General features: G+C 37.9%; 1 protein-coding gene across 2 annotated transcripts in view; it reads right to left on the reverse strand.

Annotated features, from left to right (window-relative positions):
* Positions 1-25,248, reverse strand: part of GRB2 (growth factor receptor bound protein 2) — a 61,836-nt gene that overhangs the window by 21,759 nt on the left and 14,829 nt on the right. The gene's annotated exons all lie outside the window — the stretch shown is intronic.

The raw sequence follows: 25,248 nt of genomic DNA on the forward strand, positions 1-25,248 counted from the left end.
TAGAATGTGTACCATTATCTCTGCTATACTTCACTGCCCAAGAACACACCAAGTCCACACTCTACTCCGGTACCTGCATTTTTAATTACTGCTTTTCCTAGCACACAAACTCAAGGAACTTACATATCATTTTTAACCAGATGGGAACAGTTATTTGTGGAGTGACATCGAGCAACTGCTCCATGTAATAGGTTCTCTATTGCAACCATTCTAATGCTTGTACACAACAGAGTTGCTATGGTGTCCGTAAGTAATAGCAGGTTAAAGACTAAAAGGATGAGTTAAGGAAGGCAGACTGGCTTACAAACAACTGTGCAATGCAAACCTTCAAAGAAGGTGACTGCAGCCACTGGAGGTGAGTATTGCCCAGTTCACTTGGAATCCTGAAAAAATACCACACCACATAGGGCAACACTACCCCAATGCTGGAAAAGCTGGGCAGGAAGAAAGATGATTACTAGCGGAACAACCTGGAATTAATCTTTGATCAGAAATTTTGGGTATGTGACTAGAGAGCAACTTTATAGTAGTCTTGTGGACTTCAAACCATAGTGCTCCACAGCCAAGGCCTTACACGTGCCAAGTGGAAGAATTTCTTTGCATGTTGTATAGGTACTACAGCCCTGTCTATTCATCTCATTACGAGTTTTGCCTAAGAGCGGGACCAGTCTTCCACTGTAATGTCTGGGGTATTTTCAGAGGAACTGATACCTAGCTAGTTATTCCCCAACCTGTATTGGTGCAGTTGGTTATTTCTGCCTAGATGTATGACAGTACATTAACCCTTGTTGAACATTTTCCTGGTTTTACGTAACATTTCTTCAAGCCATCAAGATAGTTTTAAATTGCACCTTCAGCATGCATAAGCCCAACTCAACTAATAATCACCACAAATATTATAAGTATGCTTTATTACATCATCCAGTTCATTAATGCAATATTACCATGCCCAAGATTATAATATGGAAAGACACTCAGAGCCTTCAAGTGTAACAGTGAACCACCACTACCTAAGTTTGATTGTGGTTTTCTAAGTATCTTCGCAATCCCTCCTACATTAAGTTTCACCTAAATGAGGTCTCCCTGGTTGCTTATAAAACAAGCTGCCAATGCCAGTGGACTAGGTGTGATACCCCAAGATGCACTGGCAAGTTTAAGTGACTAACAACATGTCTAAACACATTATGAGAACTTCAGTCTTGATGTACTTTGAAATCCTGAAAAAAGTTAAAAAAATGCACATGGCTTACACTGACAAGCAGACTATTTGGTGAGAAGCAAGACAGATACCAACATTAACTGCCTGCTACAAAGCAAGCCAGAAAAAAAAATAAATGTAAAGATTGCCTGAAACCACTACCAAAACCCAACTACATTTCAGTGGGAAATAAAATTAGATACACTATCTGCTACATTTTAAAGCACACTAAGAAAAGATACAACCCATAAAGGCCTTAAAGAAAAATTTCCAAAGTGTTCAAAATACAGAGTTTAATTTTTTGCTCTTAAAAGAACTAAATTAACTTGATCTGCATCTGCGCTGTTTTTTCCAGCAAAAAAGCTATTGCAATTCCACAAGCAAAAGGTCCAACATGCTTCCAAATAAAAGACAAGAGGCACATTCCTGCTGACTATTAGCAAAATTACGGAAGAAAAAAAGCTTTCAGTGCAATTGGCATATATTTACAAGACAGCTAATCTTCAAATTCTTTTTTTCTTTAAATGCATGGTTTTGTTTAAACTGTTTTATTACAGTATTTATTATACATTCATTTTACAGTGCAGACAAGTTAACAGAGCAATAAAAACCTTAACTTTGCTTCGTCTGGTTTTGAAATTTAAGGGCTTTAGGATTCTACTAGTACAGATACTTGCATTTAATATTGATTGCTTAATATTTTATAGCATTGTAAATTTTACAGAATGTGAAACAGACTTACTCAGCTCTTTGCCAGAAAGATATCAGGAATAACATCTGACAACTTATTATCTGTAGAACAAAGTTTCCTCAGTCCTTTACACCTGATATGCCATATTTTTTAAAAAAATATAGATATTTGAAAAGCTATGCAACACTTGAGGTATTCTGATGTTACTGAACTTTTGTATGCTTCAAGTCTCTTGTTGATGGTCCTCAAAAAAACACAGTTGGTGAGTTATGCCTTGGAAGGTAGAACACTTATTCAACACAGATCTATAAACCAAAATCCAGATGACTTAAACCTGCAGTCAGGAATGAGGATGTTTGCAGTCATCTCTCAAAACAGTCAACAATGAAATCGTTAATACTGATATTGTACACATCTTGACCTCAGAATTAGCAATCTTACTAGTTAATTCATACTTCTGAAGATGAATTCCTACCCAGCTACAAACTCAGAGGCTACACTATCAGTTTATAGTGGCTAGATGTTTGGCAGCAGTACTGTTTGAGTTGGTTTATGCAGTGGCTGCTGTGTGGCTGCAGCCTCCCCCACGCACTCCCTGCAGTGCTAACAGGCACTTGTGTGGTTCAACAGATCAGGGAACTCATCCGACTGCAAAACAGTTTAGCGAGATGGTGTATTTTTCACCTGTCTCAGTTGACTGGTTAGCTACACAGATACTTGTACCTCTAAGTGCAGGGTCCAACTCTGGAACTGAAACAAGTGACTGAGGAGATGGGAAGGTAAGGAACAAGGCAGGACTGCTTGGAGCAGGCACTGCCATAGAGGAAACACCCTTCATTGCAGTTTCAGAAGACATAAAAAAGGCCTGGTCTACAATTTTTGCAACAACCAACACCAAAACTTACATATGCAAGGATTAATAGTTCCACTTGCTTAAGGATTTATCTAGGCAGAGTTAAACAGAGCAGGCTATGAGAAGAAGTGGACAAGAGTTCATGAAGGAGCATGTGGGTAGCCCTGCAAAGGGCCAGCAAAAACCCAAGACTCAATGTTCTGTAAGTGGGAGGAAGGGAAATGGAGAAGCAGGAATGGGGGACTCAGCTGAGGCTTACAGAGGTATCTGTGTCTTCTGATGACAGGCTTATTTGAGCAAGTGTTAAGACAGCTTTTCTTCAAGCTGTATACAAATTGAAGCTGGGAATTTTAATGGACAAGATGGAAAGAAAAGTTACCTTTGGGTCAGCCAGCCAGGTTAAGCTAAGCCTCATACTGATCCTGGCAAGAGACATCGGAAGATTTCTGCAGCATAGACAGAAAAAACACAGACTTCATGCATGAAACAGCTATCAAGTTCGGGGACACTTAAAGGAAATACTGGTGGGCCAATCAAGTCTCTTTTTCTGCTCCATACTTTCAACGACAGCTGTTGGTCATTCTGACAAGTTTAATTCTTTACGGGTTACATCACTGACATGCATAGCAAAAGTCGCTCCCCCTTCCATCCAACTACACATTGTGAAGCTGCACACATGGGAAAGAACAGGGCTTTATGACTATATATTTAAAAATTACACAATAATACCAGTGCACAAAACTCAAACCTTTTAGACATAGGATGTCAAGCGAGTGTTAACTGCAATATTCTTTCTGCAGCAATTGAACAATCAGTATTTACTATGAACATTCAATACTTACTAATTTCTTGCACATCTAAGACGCACATGTACTTTTTTTGCCAGTCCCTAGAGCATACTCTGCAATTTGCATTTGAAAGTACAGAAGAGGGTAAAGCCCAGGTTCCACTACCTTGAATGTCATCACTATTCAGTTCAGACCCCAGCTGCAAATGCTGAACACTTTGGCCAATGAAGCTGAAGTCTGCCATTTCCTGTTAGCACCAAAAAAGGTTTACAGCTTGAGTGATCTAAGAATAGTATTATCACCATCTATTTGAACTGCATTTTCACCAGCTTCAAAATGCATCTATAACTCCCCACCTATGCATTTAAATCCTCACCCTACTGAACGTGAAGTAAATGGTGTTGAAATCTCATTTTGAGATGAAAAATTAAAATTACTTTTTAAAAGCCTGCACAGGATTTTATGAGCAATCACTGCAAAGCAACATCAGTGCTCTGGGCAGGATCTGAGAATCCCTCCACAAACAGTTATCAGTCCATTCAAAGAAGCCTATTTTCTATTGTCGTCAGGATGGGCAATAGTGGTTGCATCTACACCTTCGGGAAAGTATAATTTAGCTTTGGCCATAACATTTACCAGGCATACTCACAGAGAACAAAATTATATGAATGCTTGTGGGACAGAAAACACAGATCTTTATTAGGCAGAGTTCACACATCAGCAAAGTGGAAAAGACTAACTAGTGATAATTAGACCAGAAAATAGAACTTAAAATACTGCAGAAAACCCCTCTGCTTTTCTACTATGTTATGAAAAAAATCAGCCTCCAATCTCAAGGCTATGTGAATCTTTCAGATGCAAGGCTTACCACAGTTGCCTTAAACCAACAGGTACCACAAATTAAAGATTTGCCTCATCAATGAAGAGCCTCCACAACTCTGTCTGCTAGAATTTTATACAGAAGTCTTACAGTTCCTTGTTTATAGAGACAACCCTTAGACTGACTGTTATCTATACCCTGCTTTGTCAAAAATTAAGTTCATGGGAGGAAAAAGAAAAGATTTGCATTTGCTACAGTAAGGGCTCACTGTGCTCATTTAAATTATCATCCTCTTACAACAGAGAATATGTGACTCATATCAAGTGTCAAAGTCACCAAATCATCAACATCTTTATTTTTCCTTCCACCCTTTACAGCTCCTCACAGAAGTTATTACTGGGGGAGTGTCACAGTAACAGCCCTTACATCACCATCTATTCCCCCTTCCTCCTCCACTACACCAAATGGAACAGGCATGCTATCACTAAGCCAGCTCATGCAATTCTTTATTCTTTGCAATTTCCTACCTCTCATTTGAAAAACAAATACTTCACTGTTATCTAAAAATATATTAAAACATTGCCAGCAACGCAGCACTCAAAGCAAAACAACCATCACCACCCAGTGTGAATGCACAATAGAAGCAGCATTTTTGGTAAGGCAAATTTTTAAGGAGTTCTTGAGAACAGCAAGAAAAATAATTCAAATTACAAAAAGAAAGGGCTGCTCTCTAATTGCCAAGAGAACGTTGCTCTGCCATCATGAGACTCAGCCAAACGTACAACCCGAGGGCAGGAATGAAGACTGCAGTTTGACAGCAGAACAAGCATTTAGCAGCAATGCCATCTTAGAGTATGCTGATCCAACTCCCATGCCAAAACTGGTCCACCCCGACCCAGTGCAGCCAGCACAACTACTTTAAACCAAATCAAAGATAACCTTAGCTAAAAAAAACCAAACCAAACCAGAACAAAACCCAAAAAACAACAAACCCCTCTCCACTGCTGGCTCTCTTCCCTGACCAGTTCACAGTACAACCCTACAAATGTCTACGCTACCACAAGTAGGAGTGACACATACACAAGAGAACATGCTGTTTGAAAAGCAAAGACATGTCCCCAAGGCAGTGATTCCACAAGTGAAGTTTGTGACAGAGCTAAATTAAGCTTTTTCCAATACCTTCTTCCCTCCAGCCATTCATTCTCACCTCTGCACTCTCCATCCCCACCCTGTGCTGGCCCAAATGTTTGGGAAGTTAGTGAAGACTGAACAGGGCAAAGAAAAAACCTCATAATTTACAAGGGCTTCATTTTTCCCAACTTGCTCATTCATGTGAATTTTATATCAGCAGAGCACAGGAATTAGCAACTAGAGAAAAAGCGCAAGTGGTAATTGTACTACAAAACAATGAAGCCTAATTAAGAGTCATACACTCAATGTACTCTAGGCAGTTGGGGCAGCAACTAAGTGATATTCCTGCATTGAATGCTTCTCTCTAAGCAAAACCAGGTGTAACAATATGTATCATACTAAAAAAGGTCCAATTTAGATGACCTATAAAAACAACAGGACAAACACAGAGGGAGAAGCAACTTGTGTCCTATCTCAGCTCTGTTTGATGCATTAACACATCTTTGCCTATTCCTTTCCAATCTTCTTCCCTGTCTTCCAAATGCAACTTCAGGATGGAAACTGGCAAATATGCTTGATGTTCAAAGATGAGCAGTAGAACAGTCCTGTTCAAACAAGAGTTACAATAAAATACAAATCTCTTAAAGACAGAGAATCATACTCGCTTTTTAACTCCCACAATCAACATCTGTCATTTTGCTTGCTTTTAATTTACAGGCCTGAAGAAGCAATAACATTTCGTAATTGGTGCCTGAAACTGTGCAGAAAGGACATAGCTTCCTCTACAAGTTTAAGACAAAGACCTGTTGTAATCCTCAAAGTCCATCTGACAACATTTGCATTAGTGTTCTCAGTAAAACTTCTTAGTCCAGTGCAGAAAAGAGTCCCTTTCTCCATCAAAGACTAGAAAGTTAACCCTTTGCAATCAAAGTTGACTTCCCAGTAACACTAGTGGAGTTGTTCTGTAGATACAGAAAAGCTAGGGAATTCAGTGCTCCGAGTTGTCTCTTCTTCACTTAAAATACACAGCTACATATTTTTCAGCATCTTGCATTAACTTCTGTGTACTTGTAATGAGATTAGGAGACACTCCATTACATTTTATATTTTTGTGTGTCAAACACCAGGATAAAACTCTGAAAAGGCTAATTTCTTTTTAGGAAAGCTAGAAAAAACGTAATTCTGACTTATCATTAACTAAGGATCTCCAAAAGGTGCTCTTATTTTAGATTCCCCAAAGTATTAAACTGAAAATAGAATTCTTAATAACCATTACTTATTTGTTGTCGTATATATTGGTTGAATTTCATCCTTTGTAACTCAAGTGAGTTGATTTACTCATAATTTTAGATAGTCTCTTTAGACAAAAAAAAAAATCCCAAATCAACAGCAACTAAATGTATTACTCTAACTAGGAAAGTCTTTGAGAGCTCGATTATTTTAGGTTGATATAAACATTTCATCCAAAGTTTGCAGAACACATCTCAACTACCTTTTCAGTAAATTTTTTGTAACTGTTCAAGAAAGGGTTAAAGCCAGGACATTTTCAAATCTAGAGACTAAGTGTAATGAGATCAGAATAATAAGATTACCATAATCTGCCTCACACACATAGCTAGGATCAACCCTAATCTCTTCATTTTGAGACAGATGGAAAAAGCATGAAATCAGAGATAACAGGAGGCCAATTTCCTAAAATAGGCAGCTTTTCAAGGTTCACCATAGCTGTAAGTCAATATTTTGCTAGATTTGTACCTATTTAACCAATTCTAATATGACATATTGGAAGGGAGAATTAGGCGTCTCCAAATCCATACTACATAAACAGTAAGAAAAAGTAATACATCAATGCCATTTTAACATGTTGCAGAATATTAAAGACTAAGAGACTCATTTACTGAGACTCTAGCCAATACCACTTCCAGCTGCTTTAAGTCGAAACACAGTGAGCAAAGAGCCAATCATTTGAAAAACAAAGATCTCAAAACTACACAATTAGAGACTGCTTATTGATTTTTACTGTAAGGTGGATAAACACTGTTAAGATAGCAATTTGCATCTGCAACCAGTTTGACAGAAAGCAGTCACAGGAAGGGACAATTCTAATCTTGGTTTAGAACAGTATATTAAAGAGATGCAGCATGGAATGACCTCTTAACTCTAATTCTGCAGGATATGAACATAGGCAGGAGGGAACAGGGGAAGCATGAAATAGCCTCAGATATACAAGATAGCTGAGAATGATTATGGTGGCCACTATCCAGCTACCTCAGTGGAACCTGGTCAAGAATCAGCAATATGGAAACTCGGAGAAAAGAAAGAAAAGCATGCTATATTTTAGCACTAAATAGGATAAGGAAAATGCATTGAGATTAAATAATACTGTTAAGGAAAACAGAGGTAAGCAACAAATCATCCAAGGAATTAAAAACAGACTGTTGGCTACAAGATAAATGGAAAATTGTTTTTCAAGCAGCTAAAAGCTCCTAACTTTTTGCAGAAAAAAAGTTGTACCCTGTAGGTCAGCAAAAGCCTCGGGGTCTCTAAATCAAAGCCTGCAACATGAGACCTTTGAGGTTCGATGTGAAGTTTAGCAGTATTGTAAACTAGGTATGCAGAGACCTGAGAAAACAAAACAAAACAAAAACACACCACAAGATCCAATCTCTTACCAAGCAGGTTCACCTGTTAGTTCAGACTAATTATTCTCGTAACTCTTAGAGCACATTAGCAGTTTGCATGCATATGCTCTTAGCAAATAATTTTACAACATGTCTTAATTCAGCCCACAAAAAGCCTGTTCACACTCTCACAGCCCTCATGATTTTGCAATGTATTGTATAGACACAGCCACAATTAATAATTCTTTTGGTATCCACACAAAGCTCTTTCTATATTGCCTCAGCCCTGTTTGTACATATGCATAACTTGCCTCACCTCTTATCTGTGCCTTTACAATGTTAAATTTAACTCTCCTTCATGGGCAAAATATGCAGATCTGCAAAAACCACTTATCCATTTCATTTTGGGATGGTTCACTGACAAAGGCTAGAAGAGGAGTGATCACATCAGTTCTGCAGGGCTGGTCAGACAATTCCATCCACATAAAAAGAACAGCAAAACCAACAATAGTGTAACTTTAGTCTCCTGGCAGGGATGATTTTTTGTTCCCTATCAGAATCTTAATCCATCTGCATGTAAACAAACCCTTTCTTAAAACAAGACCCTTCCATAACTAGACTATAAATTCAGTGATAAATCAACATTGACTAAAATAAATTAATGAAGCTTGTATTTCCCTGCACAAATCAAGGCAATTTCAGTGCATACAATTAACATTTTGCCTCAGTTTTGCACAATATACAAAACCCCCACCACTTAAGGCATCTAAAATATGAATTTAACACTAAGGAACTGCAGCCATATTCATTAGAAGATATTTGTCAGCTGCAGAGCGATGTTTTTAATTAGCATATTTATTAATACAGTTTATTTAATCTGTTTTTATTGACTTATGTCTAGAAACATCTCAAATTGGAGAGGAAATGCACAGGTACTCAGTGTCGCTGATCTTCAGAGAGTTGAGAATATTTAAGAGAGATGGGAACTCTTATTTTCCAGTAACCGAAAAGCTGCTCAGACTTCCTCTCTAGTGGGACACACATGCAAGAGGAAGACACTTGCAAATGGTTTCTGATCAGAATGCTGAGTATCGTCTGACTCATTACTGTCACATTTGCATAATGCAAAGCACACCAAGAGATCTTGCAAACCTTTGAGAGTATAAGCATATGTATCAAACTAAGAAAACTGAATGCAATTTGCACAATCGGCTCTAGAACATTATACCCACTTAAAAAATTTTCACAGAATGTCTCCAATCTCAGAACACAGAACCAAACAAGAAGAAACGAGATGCAGCTTTACTGCACAACATTACATTAGCACCAGTGATTTTCCTGCCCACATAACACTGAATGAAGGAAAAAGAGGCCCTTTAATGGAAAAAGATTTTTAGGGGACTTGCTTTTAAAGGCCTGAGATGGCACATTGTCATTTTCTTGCATCCACGTTTCAACAGACAGGCACAGCTCCCAGCAAGTCATCAGCCACACTTTAAAAAACAAAACCAAAAAACACCAAACAAAACCCAAACAACCTGTTGGTTTTTTTTTTTTTTTTGGTTTTTTGTTTTTTTTTTTTTTTTTTTAAAAAAAGAAGGTACGCCAGGATTATGCTGGTGCTGCACTAATGACCCAAAGTTCAAAGTGAGTTCAGACAGTCCTTTCTTACAGACTGTTCAAGCCACCACTGGAGGTTGTTATGAGATACAACAGAGCTTTTGCCCAGCAACTTTGGTCATTCAGACCTGCTCAGGTTCTGCTAAGTAAAAAAGATTTCAAATAACAGATGTACTGAAAGATCCTTGTCAGCCAAAGATGTCAGATAAACTCCAAATTCAAACTTCTGGGCATGCAGGAAGCAAACTAAAGTTCCAGAAAAACAATCAAGGCAAATACATTAGATCAAAAGAAATATCCAGAAAAAAAAAAAAAAAAAGTATTTCATTGGATTTTGCAGCTGAATAACCTTTGTGAAAATATATTCAATCAAAACTCTGCTTCACAAGTTGTTTTCAGAAATGTTTCTAACAATTTTAAAAGCCAGTAAAAACAAACTGCACCAACTGGTTACGCTCAGTTACCTTTTTATATCTACACGGTGCCCTGAACAACTTGTTTGAGATACAAACCCTTCATTTCTTTTCCAGGTTTCCTTAGTTCCTCTATAATGAGGTATACAACTTTTAAGTCAATATTCTTAACATTGTATCCTCAGTCATTTTATTAGGAAGACTTGGGCAATACACTTACCCACAATCAATCTCTGCTTTTACACAACAAGGAAAAATGCCAGCCTTTTCTGCACAAAGCTTCTTCAGTGCTTTCAGAGCAACGCATGCCTTTCGCATATGTAAACCTCAATGGGGTAAAGGCACCAAATTCTATAAAAACACAGAGCAGGGTTGCTGTACTAACATCTCATGTTGATCTTTAATTCATGATAACTTTAAGAAGAAATGTATAATTGTTTTCAGTCTGCTATGGAATAATGAACTATTATATCCCAGAAAAATTGTAATGACATTTCAGTTTAGCTTATTTTTAGGTCGCAACAGGCCGTAGTTAAAAGTGTTGCTTTACTCCAACACTAATCCATTTTTCTTTCTTTTTTCTCCGAACGCATCATTAGATTATGGTTCAATTTCTGGAGAACCAGTATACAAAATGAAACACCCACAATGACGCTGGAGTAACAAAATTCAGAACTACAATGGCCTCAATTTAACTATAAAAAGCCCAACAATTTCTGGCAAAACAGGAAAGATTAGTCTTTCAAAAAGAAAAGAAAAACACACACCCCACCAGAGCCTGTAAAAATATGCAGTCTCTGATAGACTGAAAAAAGAACATGCTTTGAGAACTAATGACTGAATGAGGAGATGGAGATGAGTATGTCTGAACCATTAACAAGGAATTAGATGTTGAAGAATAAGGATCATTCCTTTAAAACAAGGAAAGCTATCAGAACTAAATGGCCTACTTCTAACCGCAAAAGAAGCCCATGTGAAATGCCAGAAATCATTATGAATGGCAAAAAGTGGAGATACCAAAAACCTACTCTTATGAGAAGAAAAAAACCTTCTTTCTTCAAAAGAAAGAGAAGAGATGCCCATCATACAGTAAGGACACTGATGCCTGATGGCCTGCAACATTCCACTGTCAGTACAGTGTTCCTGCTCTGACAAACTGGCAACGTGCAAGGCCCAAGAACTCCAAAGCAAGTTTAACTTGCATTCTACCTCAGAAAAAGTCCAAAACCACAGTTGTGGGGGCTTACTGAAAGTAAATTTCTGAAATTGTGGGGGAGAGGGGAAAAGAAGCAACATCTGCACATCAAAGCGATGCTTTAAGAAAATTCCCCTTCTGTTACAAAGTTCCTCTTTCACTTCAGAGCTAATAAAATAGCATTAGTTCATGTCCAATTCTCTCCATAAAAGGAAAATAAAATATTTAAATGGAATTTGCTCACACCAAGTTAGAGTAGGAGAACTTTGTATATTTAAGAGACTGAGCCTACAATAGTCATTGTAGCTCACTGTCACATGGATCGGGAAAAGAAACACTCATACAGAGTTATTTGGGGTTAGGAAGAAAAACAGTATACTAACATAGGAATATTTTTTTTCATTTAAAAAGATGCACTATCTACATTTCAGAGGAACAGAGAAATATAAAAGTGATAAATAAGTACTGATACATGCTTTTTTTTTTTTTTTTTTCCCCCCTTAATGTGACATACAATTAGAAACACCAGCAATCTCTACGAGAAAAGTCTACTGCTGCTTTCTTGGCTTATGGGCAAAAAAGAAAATCAGAGTGTCTTTACATGAATAATTCAGAAATGCAGACACTAAATGCCAAAAGCAGTAACTTGCTCCAGAATCCTAAAGTCAAGACAGCTGAGGCACCAAATTCTTTATGGAAAAGATCAGAGATAACTAAAACCATCTTCTAATTAGTGTCTCAAATTAGAAGAACTGTTCCAGGTCAAGAACAAATTAAAACAAGAATAGAACTCGTTATGGCTCCATTGCAATAACCTGGAAGGGATATCATAATGCAGGTCACTGACACCCTAGGGTATATCATTTGAACACAGACTAATTTGAAGCTCCCAAGTACATTATAGTAGCACAATATCTCCATTGTAAGTCTCAGCAAAAGCTAAGGCACTAAAACTCTCCCTTACTGGGAGATTCCAATCAGAAGATCAATGCTTTGACCATAAAAAGCTTCCCCCAGGGCCCTGACAAGGGGTCAGTCATTCCTACACATCAAAATAGGATTTTTAGACCATGCCTTAGTGTGGATACACTCAAAAACTTTCCCAAAAGTGAAGTTCTGGGAAGACCTCAATACATGGAAGCCATCTCACTAACATACTCACAAACTAGGCCTTATCTAAAGATATTAAATACACGTCTTGCACCATGACAGATGCCAGTTGGTCCCAGCTGGTTTGCAGCAATATTGCTAGTATGCAGCCATAAAACCTCCCTGGAAATACAGCTAACTAATTAAATTGACTTCCAAACAGCTGTTTGGAAGCTGGACTCTTCTGGCAAAGCTATAAAAGCAAAAAGCAGTCTTCACCTCAGACCTCCATTTAATCAGTGGCAAGAGAAAACAAAAATGTAACTCCATATAGAAGACAGGTGAATCACTAATTGAGATAAACTAGAATAAATTGCAAGGCCAAGACTCATGCTGTTCTAGGTTTTATATGGGTTGCTTCATTTAAAAAAAAAAAAAAAACAACTCATGTTTTCAGCTACTCATGTCCACTAACATACTCATTAACAACACAGGAAACCTCCCCCCTGCCCAGTGGCTTAATAAAAGGTTTACACAGAAATCAAAGGGTCAGTGTCCACAGTTGAGGGAGATGTCCACAGAGATGCATTCTTCAGCAGCTTCACGAGTGGCAAAGTCCGCCAAGACAGTTATTAAGCGTACTCAAATCCAAAAATTGATGAGTTGCACAGGTAACTCTTAATACTAACAGATCAAGTGATGTCATATTAAATACAATATGCAAAATAATATGCATGAGGAAAAACATAACCAAAACCCCCAAAGAACTGCAACTATCTGAAGCTACAGGTTTTAAACAAACTATTACTCCTCAGCAAACATCCTGAAATCATAGGGGTAGTAATCTGAAAACAAATGAGAAGCATTACCTAATATTCTATTAAGAAGGAACCAAAACAAATATTTTGACACTGTAAATCTGTTCTGTGTCAGCCTCTGAATGCTCTCGAGTACCTACACTCAACCCATCTCAAAAAATACTAAAATGGACTAAAAAAGTTGAGAAAGGAACAAGGATAAATCAGCCTATGGAATGTTTTTTGCAGTATAGGACAGACTCCTCCAACTTCCTTCTCAGAAGGAAAGCAACAAAGACAAGAGGACATTTTAAATCTATTGTCCCCATGAGAAGTACAGGGGGAGATATTTTCCTACCATCTCTTGCAAAGGGACAGGGATGGAAGAGGAAAAAAACCCCAAGTCAGTAAAATTCTCTGGTAACATGTTTCAAACCAAAGGGAGTAACTTTTTCCCATGCAGTACATGTTTACATTATGAGAATTTAATGCTACAATGTACAGATGGACTGAAAATGGGTTTAGAGAGATGCACAGAAGGCATGGCCATCAGCGGCTGCTAAAACACAATAGTCCAGATACAGCCTCCAGCTGAGAGAGTCACTAAAGCTTGACTATAGAAAGCCGAGACCTTATACAAGGACAAAGATGATGTCCAGTGCTAAATGTCTCACCCACTACAGCCAGCATTCAAGGAGTCCATACCATATAACATCATGCTCAGCACATAAACTGGGGGGAGGTGGCCAGGAGTCAGGATTGCTGCTTGGGGACTGACTGGTCAGTAGGTGGTGAGCAATTGCATTGTGCATCGCTTGTTTTTCTTGGGTTTTATGTCTCTTTTTGTTATCTTCCTTTTCATTAATATTACTACTATTGCATTTTATTTTGTTTCAATTGCTAAACTGTTCTTATCTCAACCCATGAGTTTTTGTTTGTTTGTTTGTTTTTTCCTGACTCTCCTCCCCATCCCACTGGTAAGGGGGAGGAGTGAGCAAGTGGCTGTGTGGTGCTTAGTTGCTGGCTGGGGTTAAACCACGACAATTATGAAGGGCAGGATTTACTTCCATAGAAGAAAGTCTAAAGCATAATCCATTATAAAAGTGTAATAAACTTAATGTTATCTGTGGCAATGAACTGTGTGTAGAAGAAAGCTAATACAGGTAGCTGGCAACACAGTAGGAGGGCCGTGTAAAAGATCAGCTCAAATCTGTCTATGACAGTGCTGGAAAACCTTGCCAAACCCAAGCACACCTCAGCAGTGTTACTTGTTCCCTGCACTAGGACATAAGAGCCAGCTCCACTCATTTGGATGATGCCCCCTCAATTACTAAATTAGGAGTTTTGGGGACGATGACTGAGGAAAGACAGGTGGTTATACAAGAGCTTGATTAAGCATGGCCAGACTTATCTTGGACTACAATCCTGAACAAAACCAGATAAATCCAGTTAGATTGAAAGCAAGGTAAGAAAATGACATAATGGTATTTGCTTTGTGAGGACTTTAAACTAGGGAGCCCAAAAGGGTCAAGAACTATACCCTCATAGGGTAGCTCAGACACTTCCACAGAATGCTAGAATGCTAACCTGCAACTCGTAAATCAGCCATGGGTAGATTTCAGTAGGTGATTAGACTGTAGAGTGGCTCTTTTACCAAAATATTGCCTTATGTTTAATAACTTCAGCTTTTTTTAAAGTTAAAAATTTTTTTTGCTCTCAACAAACAAGAATTTACATGGAATTTATTACTCAATATGCAAATAGCATCAACAGTGTCTCTAATCTTCCTGCAACATTATGCACATGTTTGTAATCCAGAGACAGGTGTAATGAAACACAAGCTTTTCAAGGAAAATAAAGCTCAAGAAAGTTTCTATAAACATCGGAAGCCTCTTTTTACCTATGCTCTTCGTTTTACATTACCTAAATAAACTGAGTGAAGGTAACAGCTTGCAAGATTTCCAGACATAACAAGCTGTAAAGGAAGGAATGTAAGCCAGGAAAGCTGGGTCAGCTATAACCACTTCAGTTATCTCTATTTTTTGTGACCCTGTAAAAAAGTTGTTCGTTTCAATCTGTGTCTTCCCAGGTAGAGTCAGTCTTCATCTATCCATCCTGGCAGAGTGCAAGTTATACACTTAACCTAAAAAGAAATTTTCAGGAAAAAAACTGAGGAATGTATCACTTCCTACTAAGGAGTAAGGCAGTGTCAAGACAGCTTGATGCTGGAAGAAATTTTAAGCAGCCTGGTACAAGCAGTCAAAACAGACAAATCCACACACTAGTTTTTGACAAACTATAGTTTCAATAGAGGTAGGGCAGAGGCATCAGTGCCAAATACATTTTAAGAAATAAGTACAGAAGGGAGGGCAAGGAGGAAGCAGAAGCAAATTCTGCTTTCTCCATTCCAGTAGTCAGAAGAGAGCCTGAATTGCCAGCCCATGCTTTATCACTTCCAGGGCTAAGGATATGTCTTGACAAAGTATTCTTCAAGGACACGTAAAACATTACAGAAACATAAAATTTAGCTGTGGAATATACAACAGGTTTTCCTGATATCACCCCCATAAGACACGTCTGTCAAGCTGGTGTTCATCTCATCAGAATTCAGGTACTGTTTGAAGGCAAGGTTGAAAACCCCAACATATTAAATGCCAAATTTCACCTTTAAAAGTTTTCATTGTACTTGTCTCTATTACAGCTGCCACTTCCTCATTTTCCTCCTTGCATTTTTTTTTGCCTTCCTCTGCAACTGTAGGAGACACTCTGAGCACTTGTTTGCCTTCCTCCCCCACTCTAAAGAATTTGAGAGTTTTCCCTGGTTAGTTACACCCCCAGTAGTAGTAAAGATTAGAGCAAAAGACCTGAACTACACAGGAGCTCGGGGAAATACCTCGTAAGTAAAAGTGGCAGATCTTCCAGAGGAACTAGTGAAAGATGCACACTTCTGCAGCTTAAAATCCTTCTTAATATTCTGAAATAAATTTCCTTACACCTGGAATCTAAGCATAACTCTTTCCAAGCAGTCCATAAGCTACTGTTAACAGCAGCAAGTAAAAGCCAGATCAAATAGTTAAAATATAATTTTCATATTTATGCTAAAGAAGTGTAGGTAACAAAAGAATACTCAAAATTTGACTGCATATAAGGATTTATCATGGAAAAACCTACTCAAGCCCAGCAAGAGTTGCAAGAGTTTAAAATTTTGTGCCAATTTCTCACAAAGCAGAGGGCTGACTAGCTTAGACCACAAGTCTTCTACACTAGCAGAGCTGCTATGATTAGTGGAACCTGCTGGCTCATACATAACTCATGAAGAATTCCCCCTTTCCTCCCAAGGGAAACAATTTTGCATAATAGCAGCACTTTTTTTTTTTTTTTTTTTTTTTTACCTCGACATGTAAACCTGTAGAGTTTTAGTACAAGTTAGAGCAAGAAGGAGGCTGGCTCAATGCAGAAAGCATGAATTCCAGAGACAAATTATTTAAATAAGAGGTTTTAGAGACTAACAGTATAATTACAGTTCAGATGAACTAAAAAAAAAAAACAAAAAAAACGCTTTCTGCTCACTGCATGAGGTCCAGCTGCAGTGCAGCCAACATGCAGATCACGACAAAGCCTGCATGCTGGCATGAATGCATGCAAAGAAGCTAAATTCAGCAGGTACAAACAGAATAAATCTACTCTGTTAAATATTCTCTTTCTATATTTTATTTATAAAGGTCAGTAATGTTTGAACATCACAATTATAAACTAATTACATTACAGAGGTTGACAACCTACTTCCTGGACAAAAATAGTTGTCCTAACTTTTGCCTTATTCCAGTCACCATCCTGACCTGCCCCCATGGGACCAAAAGCCAACTGAATTGATGCATCTTCAATAACAGGACTATTTGTTTTCACAATCTCAAACAATTGGACACAAAAGGATCCAAGATCAGGTACAGAAACTCAAGTGAGCAATCATTCCTTAAGGGGAAAAAAAGCCTCTTCAGTTCTTCAAGACATTTAAGACATTTTTAAAATGGGCTTTTATTCAGTATCTACAGTAAAACACTATTCTTTAATAAAAGAGAGAAATACAGGCTGAGGAAAATTATGAACACAACCATTTAAAATGCAAATTTCAGATGCATCTAGTAACTAATCATGAAGTATTGTAGAGTAGCATCTGGGTTTCAGGAATATAATAAATATCCGAAATATAATTATCATGAGCAGTTTTGGAGACTGTCAGTTCACTTTTTGCTCTATTAGAGCTCAGCTGTACAATCCCATGTGTTTAGCACATGTCACCGGAAAAAAACACATTCTTAAGTTTGCTAAACCAATTCTCACTCAAGTTGTCAGATGGTGGCACCAATCATGCATATAAGACATGGGAACAAGTTCAGGCTCCACCGCAGACAGTCTGCTTCACAACCGTTTTTCTAATCCGTTTGAACACCTACTCTTATGAGGTGTTACAAGATGAATTCAAAGTTGAAGGCATGTGCCACTCATGAGCAATGCTTTAAATACTCAGCAACAGGGCATGAGCCTAGAACATGACAAACAAAGTGCAGCTTGAAGCTTGACAGATTGAGATCGACAGTGCTGCTGTTCTATCTAAAAAGATACAGCTATTTGAGGGAAAGGAACAACTTTCTACAATGTTCCCCACACTGTAGGGTAATGCAGAAAACCCCAAAATAATTACAGAATGCATTCTCCTACCCTATTTTCTCTCCCAAGGACCAAAGCATATAAAAGACACATTTTCACATCCTTGTGTATATTCTAGTCACTGGTGTTTGCCCAACTTGGGAGATAACATTAACTGCCACTGCAGGGCCAGCAAATTAAATAAGAGTAAGAACTGCTGTGGGGTAAAGCTGCAGATAAGAACTTGTGTAACAAACTACTGCAGTATCAGTTTGCTGATCTGCACAGAAATGCAGAATGCATACCAGTCACTCATTTGCATTTTGAATTTAACAGAATTTTCAGAGAAAACTGGAAATTACAGAGATCAAAGGCAGTTTTCCTAACAAAATGCTAAATAAAGCAAGTAAAAAATGACAAAACATTGAGACCTAGTGCTCCTTTTCACTACTGCCCCAGTGAAATGGATTACTACACAAAAACTCCATTTCTAAACCCATAAGGTTAGGCATCAGAGGAAGAACAAATGCATTTCCTTGGTCACTTTTCTATCTAAACATTCATACATCACAACTTCATCTCTCTGGCTAGCACCTATCCCACCAGCACAGAAAGGATGAAGTGCGGGCAGGGGGGGAAGAAGGGAGATAGGCTTATCCTTTGCTACACATGATTAATGGAGACCTCCAGAGTAGCTAGCTCAGACATTAATGCATCACACACCCTGTAACACAGAACTAAGCACAGGCTAAGTATTCATCCAGAGTCCTGTGTAAGTTTTGTAAACCGTGTGGAATCCCGTAATGTGATTATCACTACTCCAGCTACTTGAAAGTTAGCTTGGACCTAACTAGAGAAGATACAGTTCCATCTCTTGACTATGCAGTGCAGACATACCCGTAATCCTCTGTGCAGAGGTGTGCAACAGACTCGGCTCAGTTCGGCTTATTGCTTTAACAACACTCTGCTGTCAAACCTGGAAAGGACATTCTGCAATTCAACACCATAGACCAAAAGAAGTATGATGCTATATACACAGTCATGCAGGAAGAGCTCAAACAAAACTCATCTCAACTAGTTTGTGTATGTTGTCAAATCCTCTGCTGATGCCCATTACACGAACGGCTTTAAATGTGCTTTTTGGGGGGCAATAGGGGTTTCTGTTTGTGTTTTGTTTTTTTTTTTTTTTTTTAAAGTTGTTTGTTGTTATGGTTCTACAACTAGCTTTAATTTTTCAAGCCTTTCAAGACCTAAATAAGTGAAATTATTAACAATTTAGCAAATGTTTTAATTCAGAGGTAACCAGCAAGTTAGGTATGGAAATCTGGCATCATTGGTATAACTCCCTTAAACTAATACAACAGTTCAGTCCCACAGCAATCGTGAAAATGTCCTGAAGCTATCCTTTGTAGTTCTTCCGGTTTGGATTTATATTGTAAAATTCATCAGGTTTGGTAAATTACATTCCCTTTTGCTCAATGTGAGATTATAAGATTTTTGGCTCCAGTGTTGTTGGGGGACTAATGCTTAATTTACTTTCATTTTCAAAGAAACAGAATTAGTTTTGCCCAGAGCACTTTTTCCCCGAGGTTTAGGCTTTAGTTATTTATTTCTGGTACATAGCCACTGGCAACTTTAAAGCACAAGGGATTTTATCAAGGGGTCATATAGTTCACTCTTTATGTTAGGCTGAGCTGTACACAAATTGGATTCCCTGTCTCCCCTTGCTTAGTGGGATCCTTACTGGTTATAGTGAGAAATCAGAAAATTCTGAATTTCACTACAAACAGGATCCCTCCTCCTTCTTCAATTAGCAGGGCTCTGCACAGAAACTGGAAAACTATGAATATTACATTTATGACATACTCAATCCTTTATACATGCCACTAGAAGTCATAATCCCTCTTTTCTTCCCCCCCAAACTGTGATCAAGCTTTTACCATTCTAATTTAAATAAATAAATAAAAGTTAGTCCATTAACACCTGTGCTACCCCTTGGAATAACAGATTTTATTGATCTGAAATTCTCAGACATTTGCTTATCATATAGTTACGAGAGAAATGTCACTAAACCAAAGGGGAGACATGACATTTTTGTGTTACCAGTAAATATAAACAAAAACATGTCACACTGGTTGCACTTTGACACACATGTTGAACAAAGCAGATAAATAATTTAGCAAGCCAAAATTTGATTGGCTAATATGTCTATGCTAACACTTTTCAGAAGTCTGTCACACAAGTCATATCAAAAACTGGACCTTGCAGAGAAGCTGTAAGAATAGCACTACCATTAAATTGGGAAAAGGCAGCTGGAGCTTCAAATTAGCATAATTTCCCTTAGTTATAATAAAATGCAATACACATTAAGTCAATATAATAAAACTAGCTGAGCTGACTGCTAGCTTTAATCAGTGTCTTATTTGACATTCAAAACTTCAGTAGGGTTCAGGTAGCACACAGCTCACAAGAACTAATTTTTCTCTGCTTTCCGTGACAAGTTTAAATAATCATCACAAATAGCTACTAAATAAAACAAAGATGCCATTCCATTTTTAAGGAGGAATGTGTTTACTCCTTGCTTGCAAAGACTGCTTTACACCTTCAGTCTGGAATACTCCATATTTATGTCTTCTTCACAGAGGCACTTCAGCAATGCAGTCTTGTTCTAAAAAGGTCCAAGCTCTTTTACAAATAGAGAACATGAGCGCTTTCTGTTTTGAGCACACACACCTTGTGGTGGTGAAGTAGTTCCTTCCCACAACCCTTCCCCCCGATGCCTAAAGAAGTTGGCTAATAAAACACATCCCACCTTCAGGTTATATAAGAGGAACAAGATTTGAGAAGTTTGCACTAAAAACACAGACATTGAGTAGTTGGGTAGACCAGAAGAATGCAACCTCTTACAGCAACATCTTTTTTTAACACAGATCTCTGACTGTCAGGATGCCAAATCAACTACATTTAAGGTAACTGAACTTGTCTTTATGAGTCTCTCTAATTTTCTGACAGTTTTGTCTTCTCAGACTGCAATATTGATCACATATTGATGACAAATATCATCTTCGTTCAAGGCTGCCAGCCAAGGAATATGACATAAGGGCACCTTTACAAATCAACCATCACATACAACAGAGCTGCCACTCACTGTTAAGTCACAGAATAACATAGGTTAGAAGAGTCTCTGGAAGTCACCCAATCTACCCTCCTGCTCAAAACAAGTCTAATTAGATTAGAGCACTCAGGGACTTGTCTGAATATCTCCATGGATGGGGATTCCACAACTTCTCTGGGCGACCTGTTCTAATATTTGACCTATTTCACTATAAAGCATGCAGTGCTTGCAATTTTCTTCAATCATTAATTCAGAAAACTGTTTCTCATATTAAAATCAAGACCACACTGAGTCTCCTTACAAGAAATGGGGAAAGATGAAGGAGGTTTGTAAGGATGGGAGAGGAAGGATGAGAGTGAAGACAATTTCACCCAAAACATAGGAAAAGTCTTTGCACTACTCTTCAGCAAGCCATGAATTTCTGTTCTCTAGCACAGACACCATGATGTAATAGCTGATGCAGGTGAGGTCAAAAGACATGGGATGAGGAAAAAAAGGGAGACTCATTTATGCTCCCCTCGTTTATCATACTCCTCTCTCTCTTCAAAATTGTTTCGCTGTATCCAGATACAGAAAAATGGTTTTCGTGCAGGAACTGAAAATGCCATCTCAGCATCAACTGTTTGCAAACACTCAATGGTCTTAAAGGCTGACTGAAAGAAAATAAGTCTGGTGACAAACAGTCACATGAACAGAACTTGAAGTGACTGTCAAGTGTATGATCAGAGTAGGAGAAAAAAAATTATTGACTTTGCTGAACAAAATTGTCAAATGATCAAAATCCTATTGAGGAATTCCTTCATTTAGCATATAGGGAAGCTGGTTTGCGTGTCACACAACAGTGAAAACCACAAAATTAAAGATGATGGCCCTCTATTTAAAACACCACCTGAATAATTTTACTCATTAAAAAAAAATCTGTAAGTGCCCCTGAATCAATTACGCTGACAAATACTGGGAACAGGAACTTAGAAGATCACTTTCCAGCTATGCCCCAACCCTATGACAGAAGAAGGAGAAAGAGGAAATGAAGCAGTGGTCTGTAGTTTTTAAAAAAACCCACAATTCTAATGTTCAAGATATTAATGAATGTGCTTACTGCTTCTGTATTAACCATGCAGAAACAGTTATCAGAGCACCATGGTATTAATTGTACACTTCAGATTAGGTGTAGGAGGAATAGAGAAAAGAAATGACGATGAGATGAGAAAAATAATGATTTTTCTTCTCTCCTCCTCTCCCTTGGCTCCTGCCAAACCACCAGCAAGTATTAGTACGCTTCAGGTCTGGATATTTGCCAGTTAGCACAAAGGCCAACAAAACCAGAAGCTGCTAGAAATACAATAGTTTTTGGAGACATAAAACCTGAGCAACAAATAGAGACTGAAGTTAACTACTCCCTATTTCAGTAAATACAGCAAGTGAAAGTGGAAGAGACTGAAAAAGCATCATGGCAACTGCCAACTATTCAAAGTCAAAAACAGTAAAACAAAATTTCAAGCAGGAATCCCTCAGTTTCCTTTTTTTACTTTTTAAAATAACAGGACGTGCTATCTTCACACTCCCAATAGGATGCCAGTCACCAACGAGTTTTTGTGAAGCAACCATCAGTACATGAAAAGAATGGTGATCTTAAGAGCTGCAGCACTGTACCGTAAGCAGAAGACACAGAAGGAAGCAGCAACCTTTCCTTTCTCTGGAAAAGGCCCAGCACGTAGTATTTAGCATATTTAAAGTTTCAAGAAAGGTGTCAGATTGCATCTCCTGAATGGCAATACCACACACTGCTGCAGAACCACTAGACAAAGGGTAAGGGATCCAAGTGTACTGTCAGGGTTACAAAAATCATAGAAGCAACTTTTACCATATAGTGCCCACAAAAGAAAGGCCAAGCTCTTTTCCTCTTCACTCAGCTGTTTTACAACTGCAAGCCAAAGGTCAACTATCTTCACTCACTTTTGGAAACCAGCCACAAGATTACTAACAACCAGCTTAATGGCTACAGTTCAAATGCTATTCAATCAAGTCACTAATATGTGGGTATGCAGCAGTAATGGCACCATGACATCATAGGCAAGTTATCTGCTGAAATCAGAGGGAATCAGACAGTTTGCATCTTTGCCTTTTCTTCCCACAAAGAGAAACATGAACTTTCAAGGAGTGGGAAATGCAGTGTTAGAGATTTTGTTCTTTCCTTAGTGTGGCCAAGACATAACATTTCACTATAAAACAATCCTTTGCCATCATCATATATGACATCAAACTCAACTTTCTCGAGGTGTCTAATAGCTAGATTTAAAGTCTTCGCTAAGTGTCGCTACGTGTGTGCCTCGGCAAGGAATGTCTAAAGAGCAAAGTGTGCAGGTGTATTCAACATGTTACAAGTGTCTTTCTCTTCCCAGTTCATTCGAGGGCAGCAGGATTGACTTTATTAATAAAACAGATTACATGAGGCACATGAATGGGATACCCTGAGATTTCTCAGTCATGAGCAAAGTACTAACAAAACAGATCTGGCACGTCTGGCAGAAATTAATTTCCACAACCTGAAACACATTTGAAGTGAACCAGATTTTCAAAATGACAAAGAGCCACCAAGTTTGTCAGTTTGAAAAGTGAACTGTAGCAATTCTACCTGGTTTTGGCTTATTTGTCTGAAATTTGCCAGCTTTAGACAGTGAACCTCACCATGCTGCATAGAACTATGTGCTGAACAAGGATTCCTGAAACTCTTGGAGTTTTCACTAACTTTAGTGATGACCTTGAACAGTTTACCATCTCTATGACTCAGTTTGCTCGTCTATGAAGTAAATATGTAAAATTTGTAAGCATTTTCAGAATATGAGCTGAAAGAAAATACAGTTTGAAAAAGTGTTCATCAACACTTTGAGGAAGTGTTCAGCCTAGGTTTTGTGTAGAGTAGGAAAATCCCTCTCTGAATTCTAGGAAAAATACAAGGATTAATGTAGTGTAACAGCATACATACCACCATGTTTCTATTATTGTGGCAAAATCTGTATCTGTGGGATGACATCAAGTAGCTAGAACGCAAGAACATCTTACTATCAGCCACGGTACGCAGCTGTAAGTTTTAGCACAGACTAAATTTTTAGAAGACTTAAAAAAGTAATTTCTCCTTTCATTCTTAGAGAAGAAAATATCTTTAAATTAATGCAAATTTTACAAGACCTTTTCTCATGTACTTCAGCAAGCTTCTATACTAAACTAGATGAAAATAATTAAGAATACACGTTAAAATAAAATCTACTTCATTATACTGATTTTTTCCTTCCTGTTCAGCATTTTTTACAAACTGACTTCAGCTGTGCTCTACTTCAAATACACTATAAAAGCCGAGGGTAGCTAGCAATAACCCAAAATAGAAGAATACAGCTCTGGTTAAGAAAAATAAATGCGAGATTATCACAGAAGACTTCTAAAATTCTGACAGTCCCAAGTGTTTAAACACAGCTAAAGGGATTATTCTGGTATTTTTACATAAACACTGGAATTGAAGTGTAGGAGTTTAACAGGCATTTTTAGGCCAATTATGGGCCAGGGATGTATAGGATATATACAGATGCAATTATTTTTAAAAAATTAACAATCTCAAAGCAGGATACATTTTTGCAACCTTTATCTGTTGATGGCCACACTATTACTGAACTTTTAACAAAGATACAGTTATGTTATTGAAATACCAATTCTAAAAGATGCATATTAAATTTACATGTAGAGGTTGTTTTTTTCAACTTCTCTTGAAAGAGTTGTTAAAATCAAGCCCTTCACTGGCAAAAATTTTGAGCAGATGAGTAATCCCATTGAGGTCTGCAGGACTTGATTTGTCAGCATACACAAAGTTACAGCCTTACATCTACAGGATAGGCACCTCTCAAACCAGTTTCTACTCAAAGCATTTTAGAAAGAAGCAGCTTAAAATACTTTAATACTAAATACATCACACTAGGAAGTTAAAGCCCATCTTACACGTTTATGGAGAAATACTGGCCCTGAATGAAACTCCATTAAAACATTCTGCAATATGGTTTTTATTACTTGGAAGCGACAAAGCTCAGAGGTATGCCTCACTGAGGACAAATCACTATGGATTTATATATTTTACTTCCCCCCAAAATAAAATTTTGGACTTGCTCTTTGTGTCCAGCTTTTTAAATAAAGTTTTAGAAATTCAAATATTTTTCAAATTTTTTTAATATAGCCAAGATGAAGCCTAAAAAGCCCTTGATATAATGAAAGAACTACAGACCAG

Source organism: Tyto alba, unplaced genomic scaffold (genome assembly GCF_018691265.1).
Source record: "Tyto alba isolate M040663 unplaced genomic scaffold, T.alba_DEE_v4.0 Super-Scaffold_39, whole genome shotgun sequence".
NCBI classification, from domain to species: domain Eukaryota; kingdom Metazoa; phylum Chordata; class Aves; order Strigiformes; family Tytonidae; genus Tyto; species Tyto alba.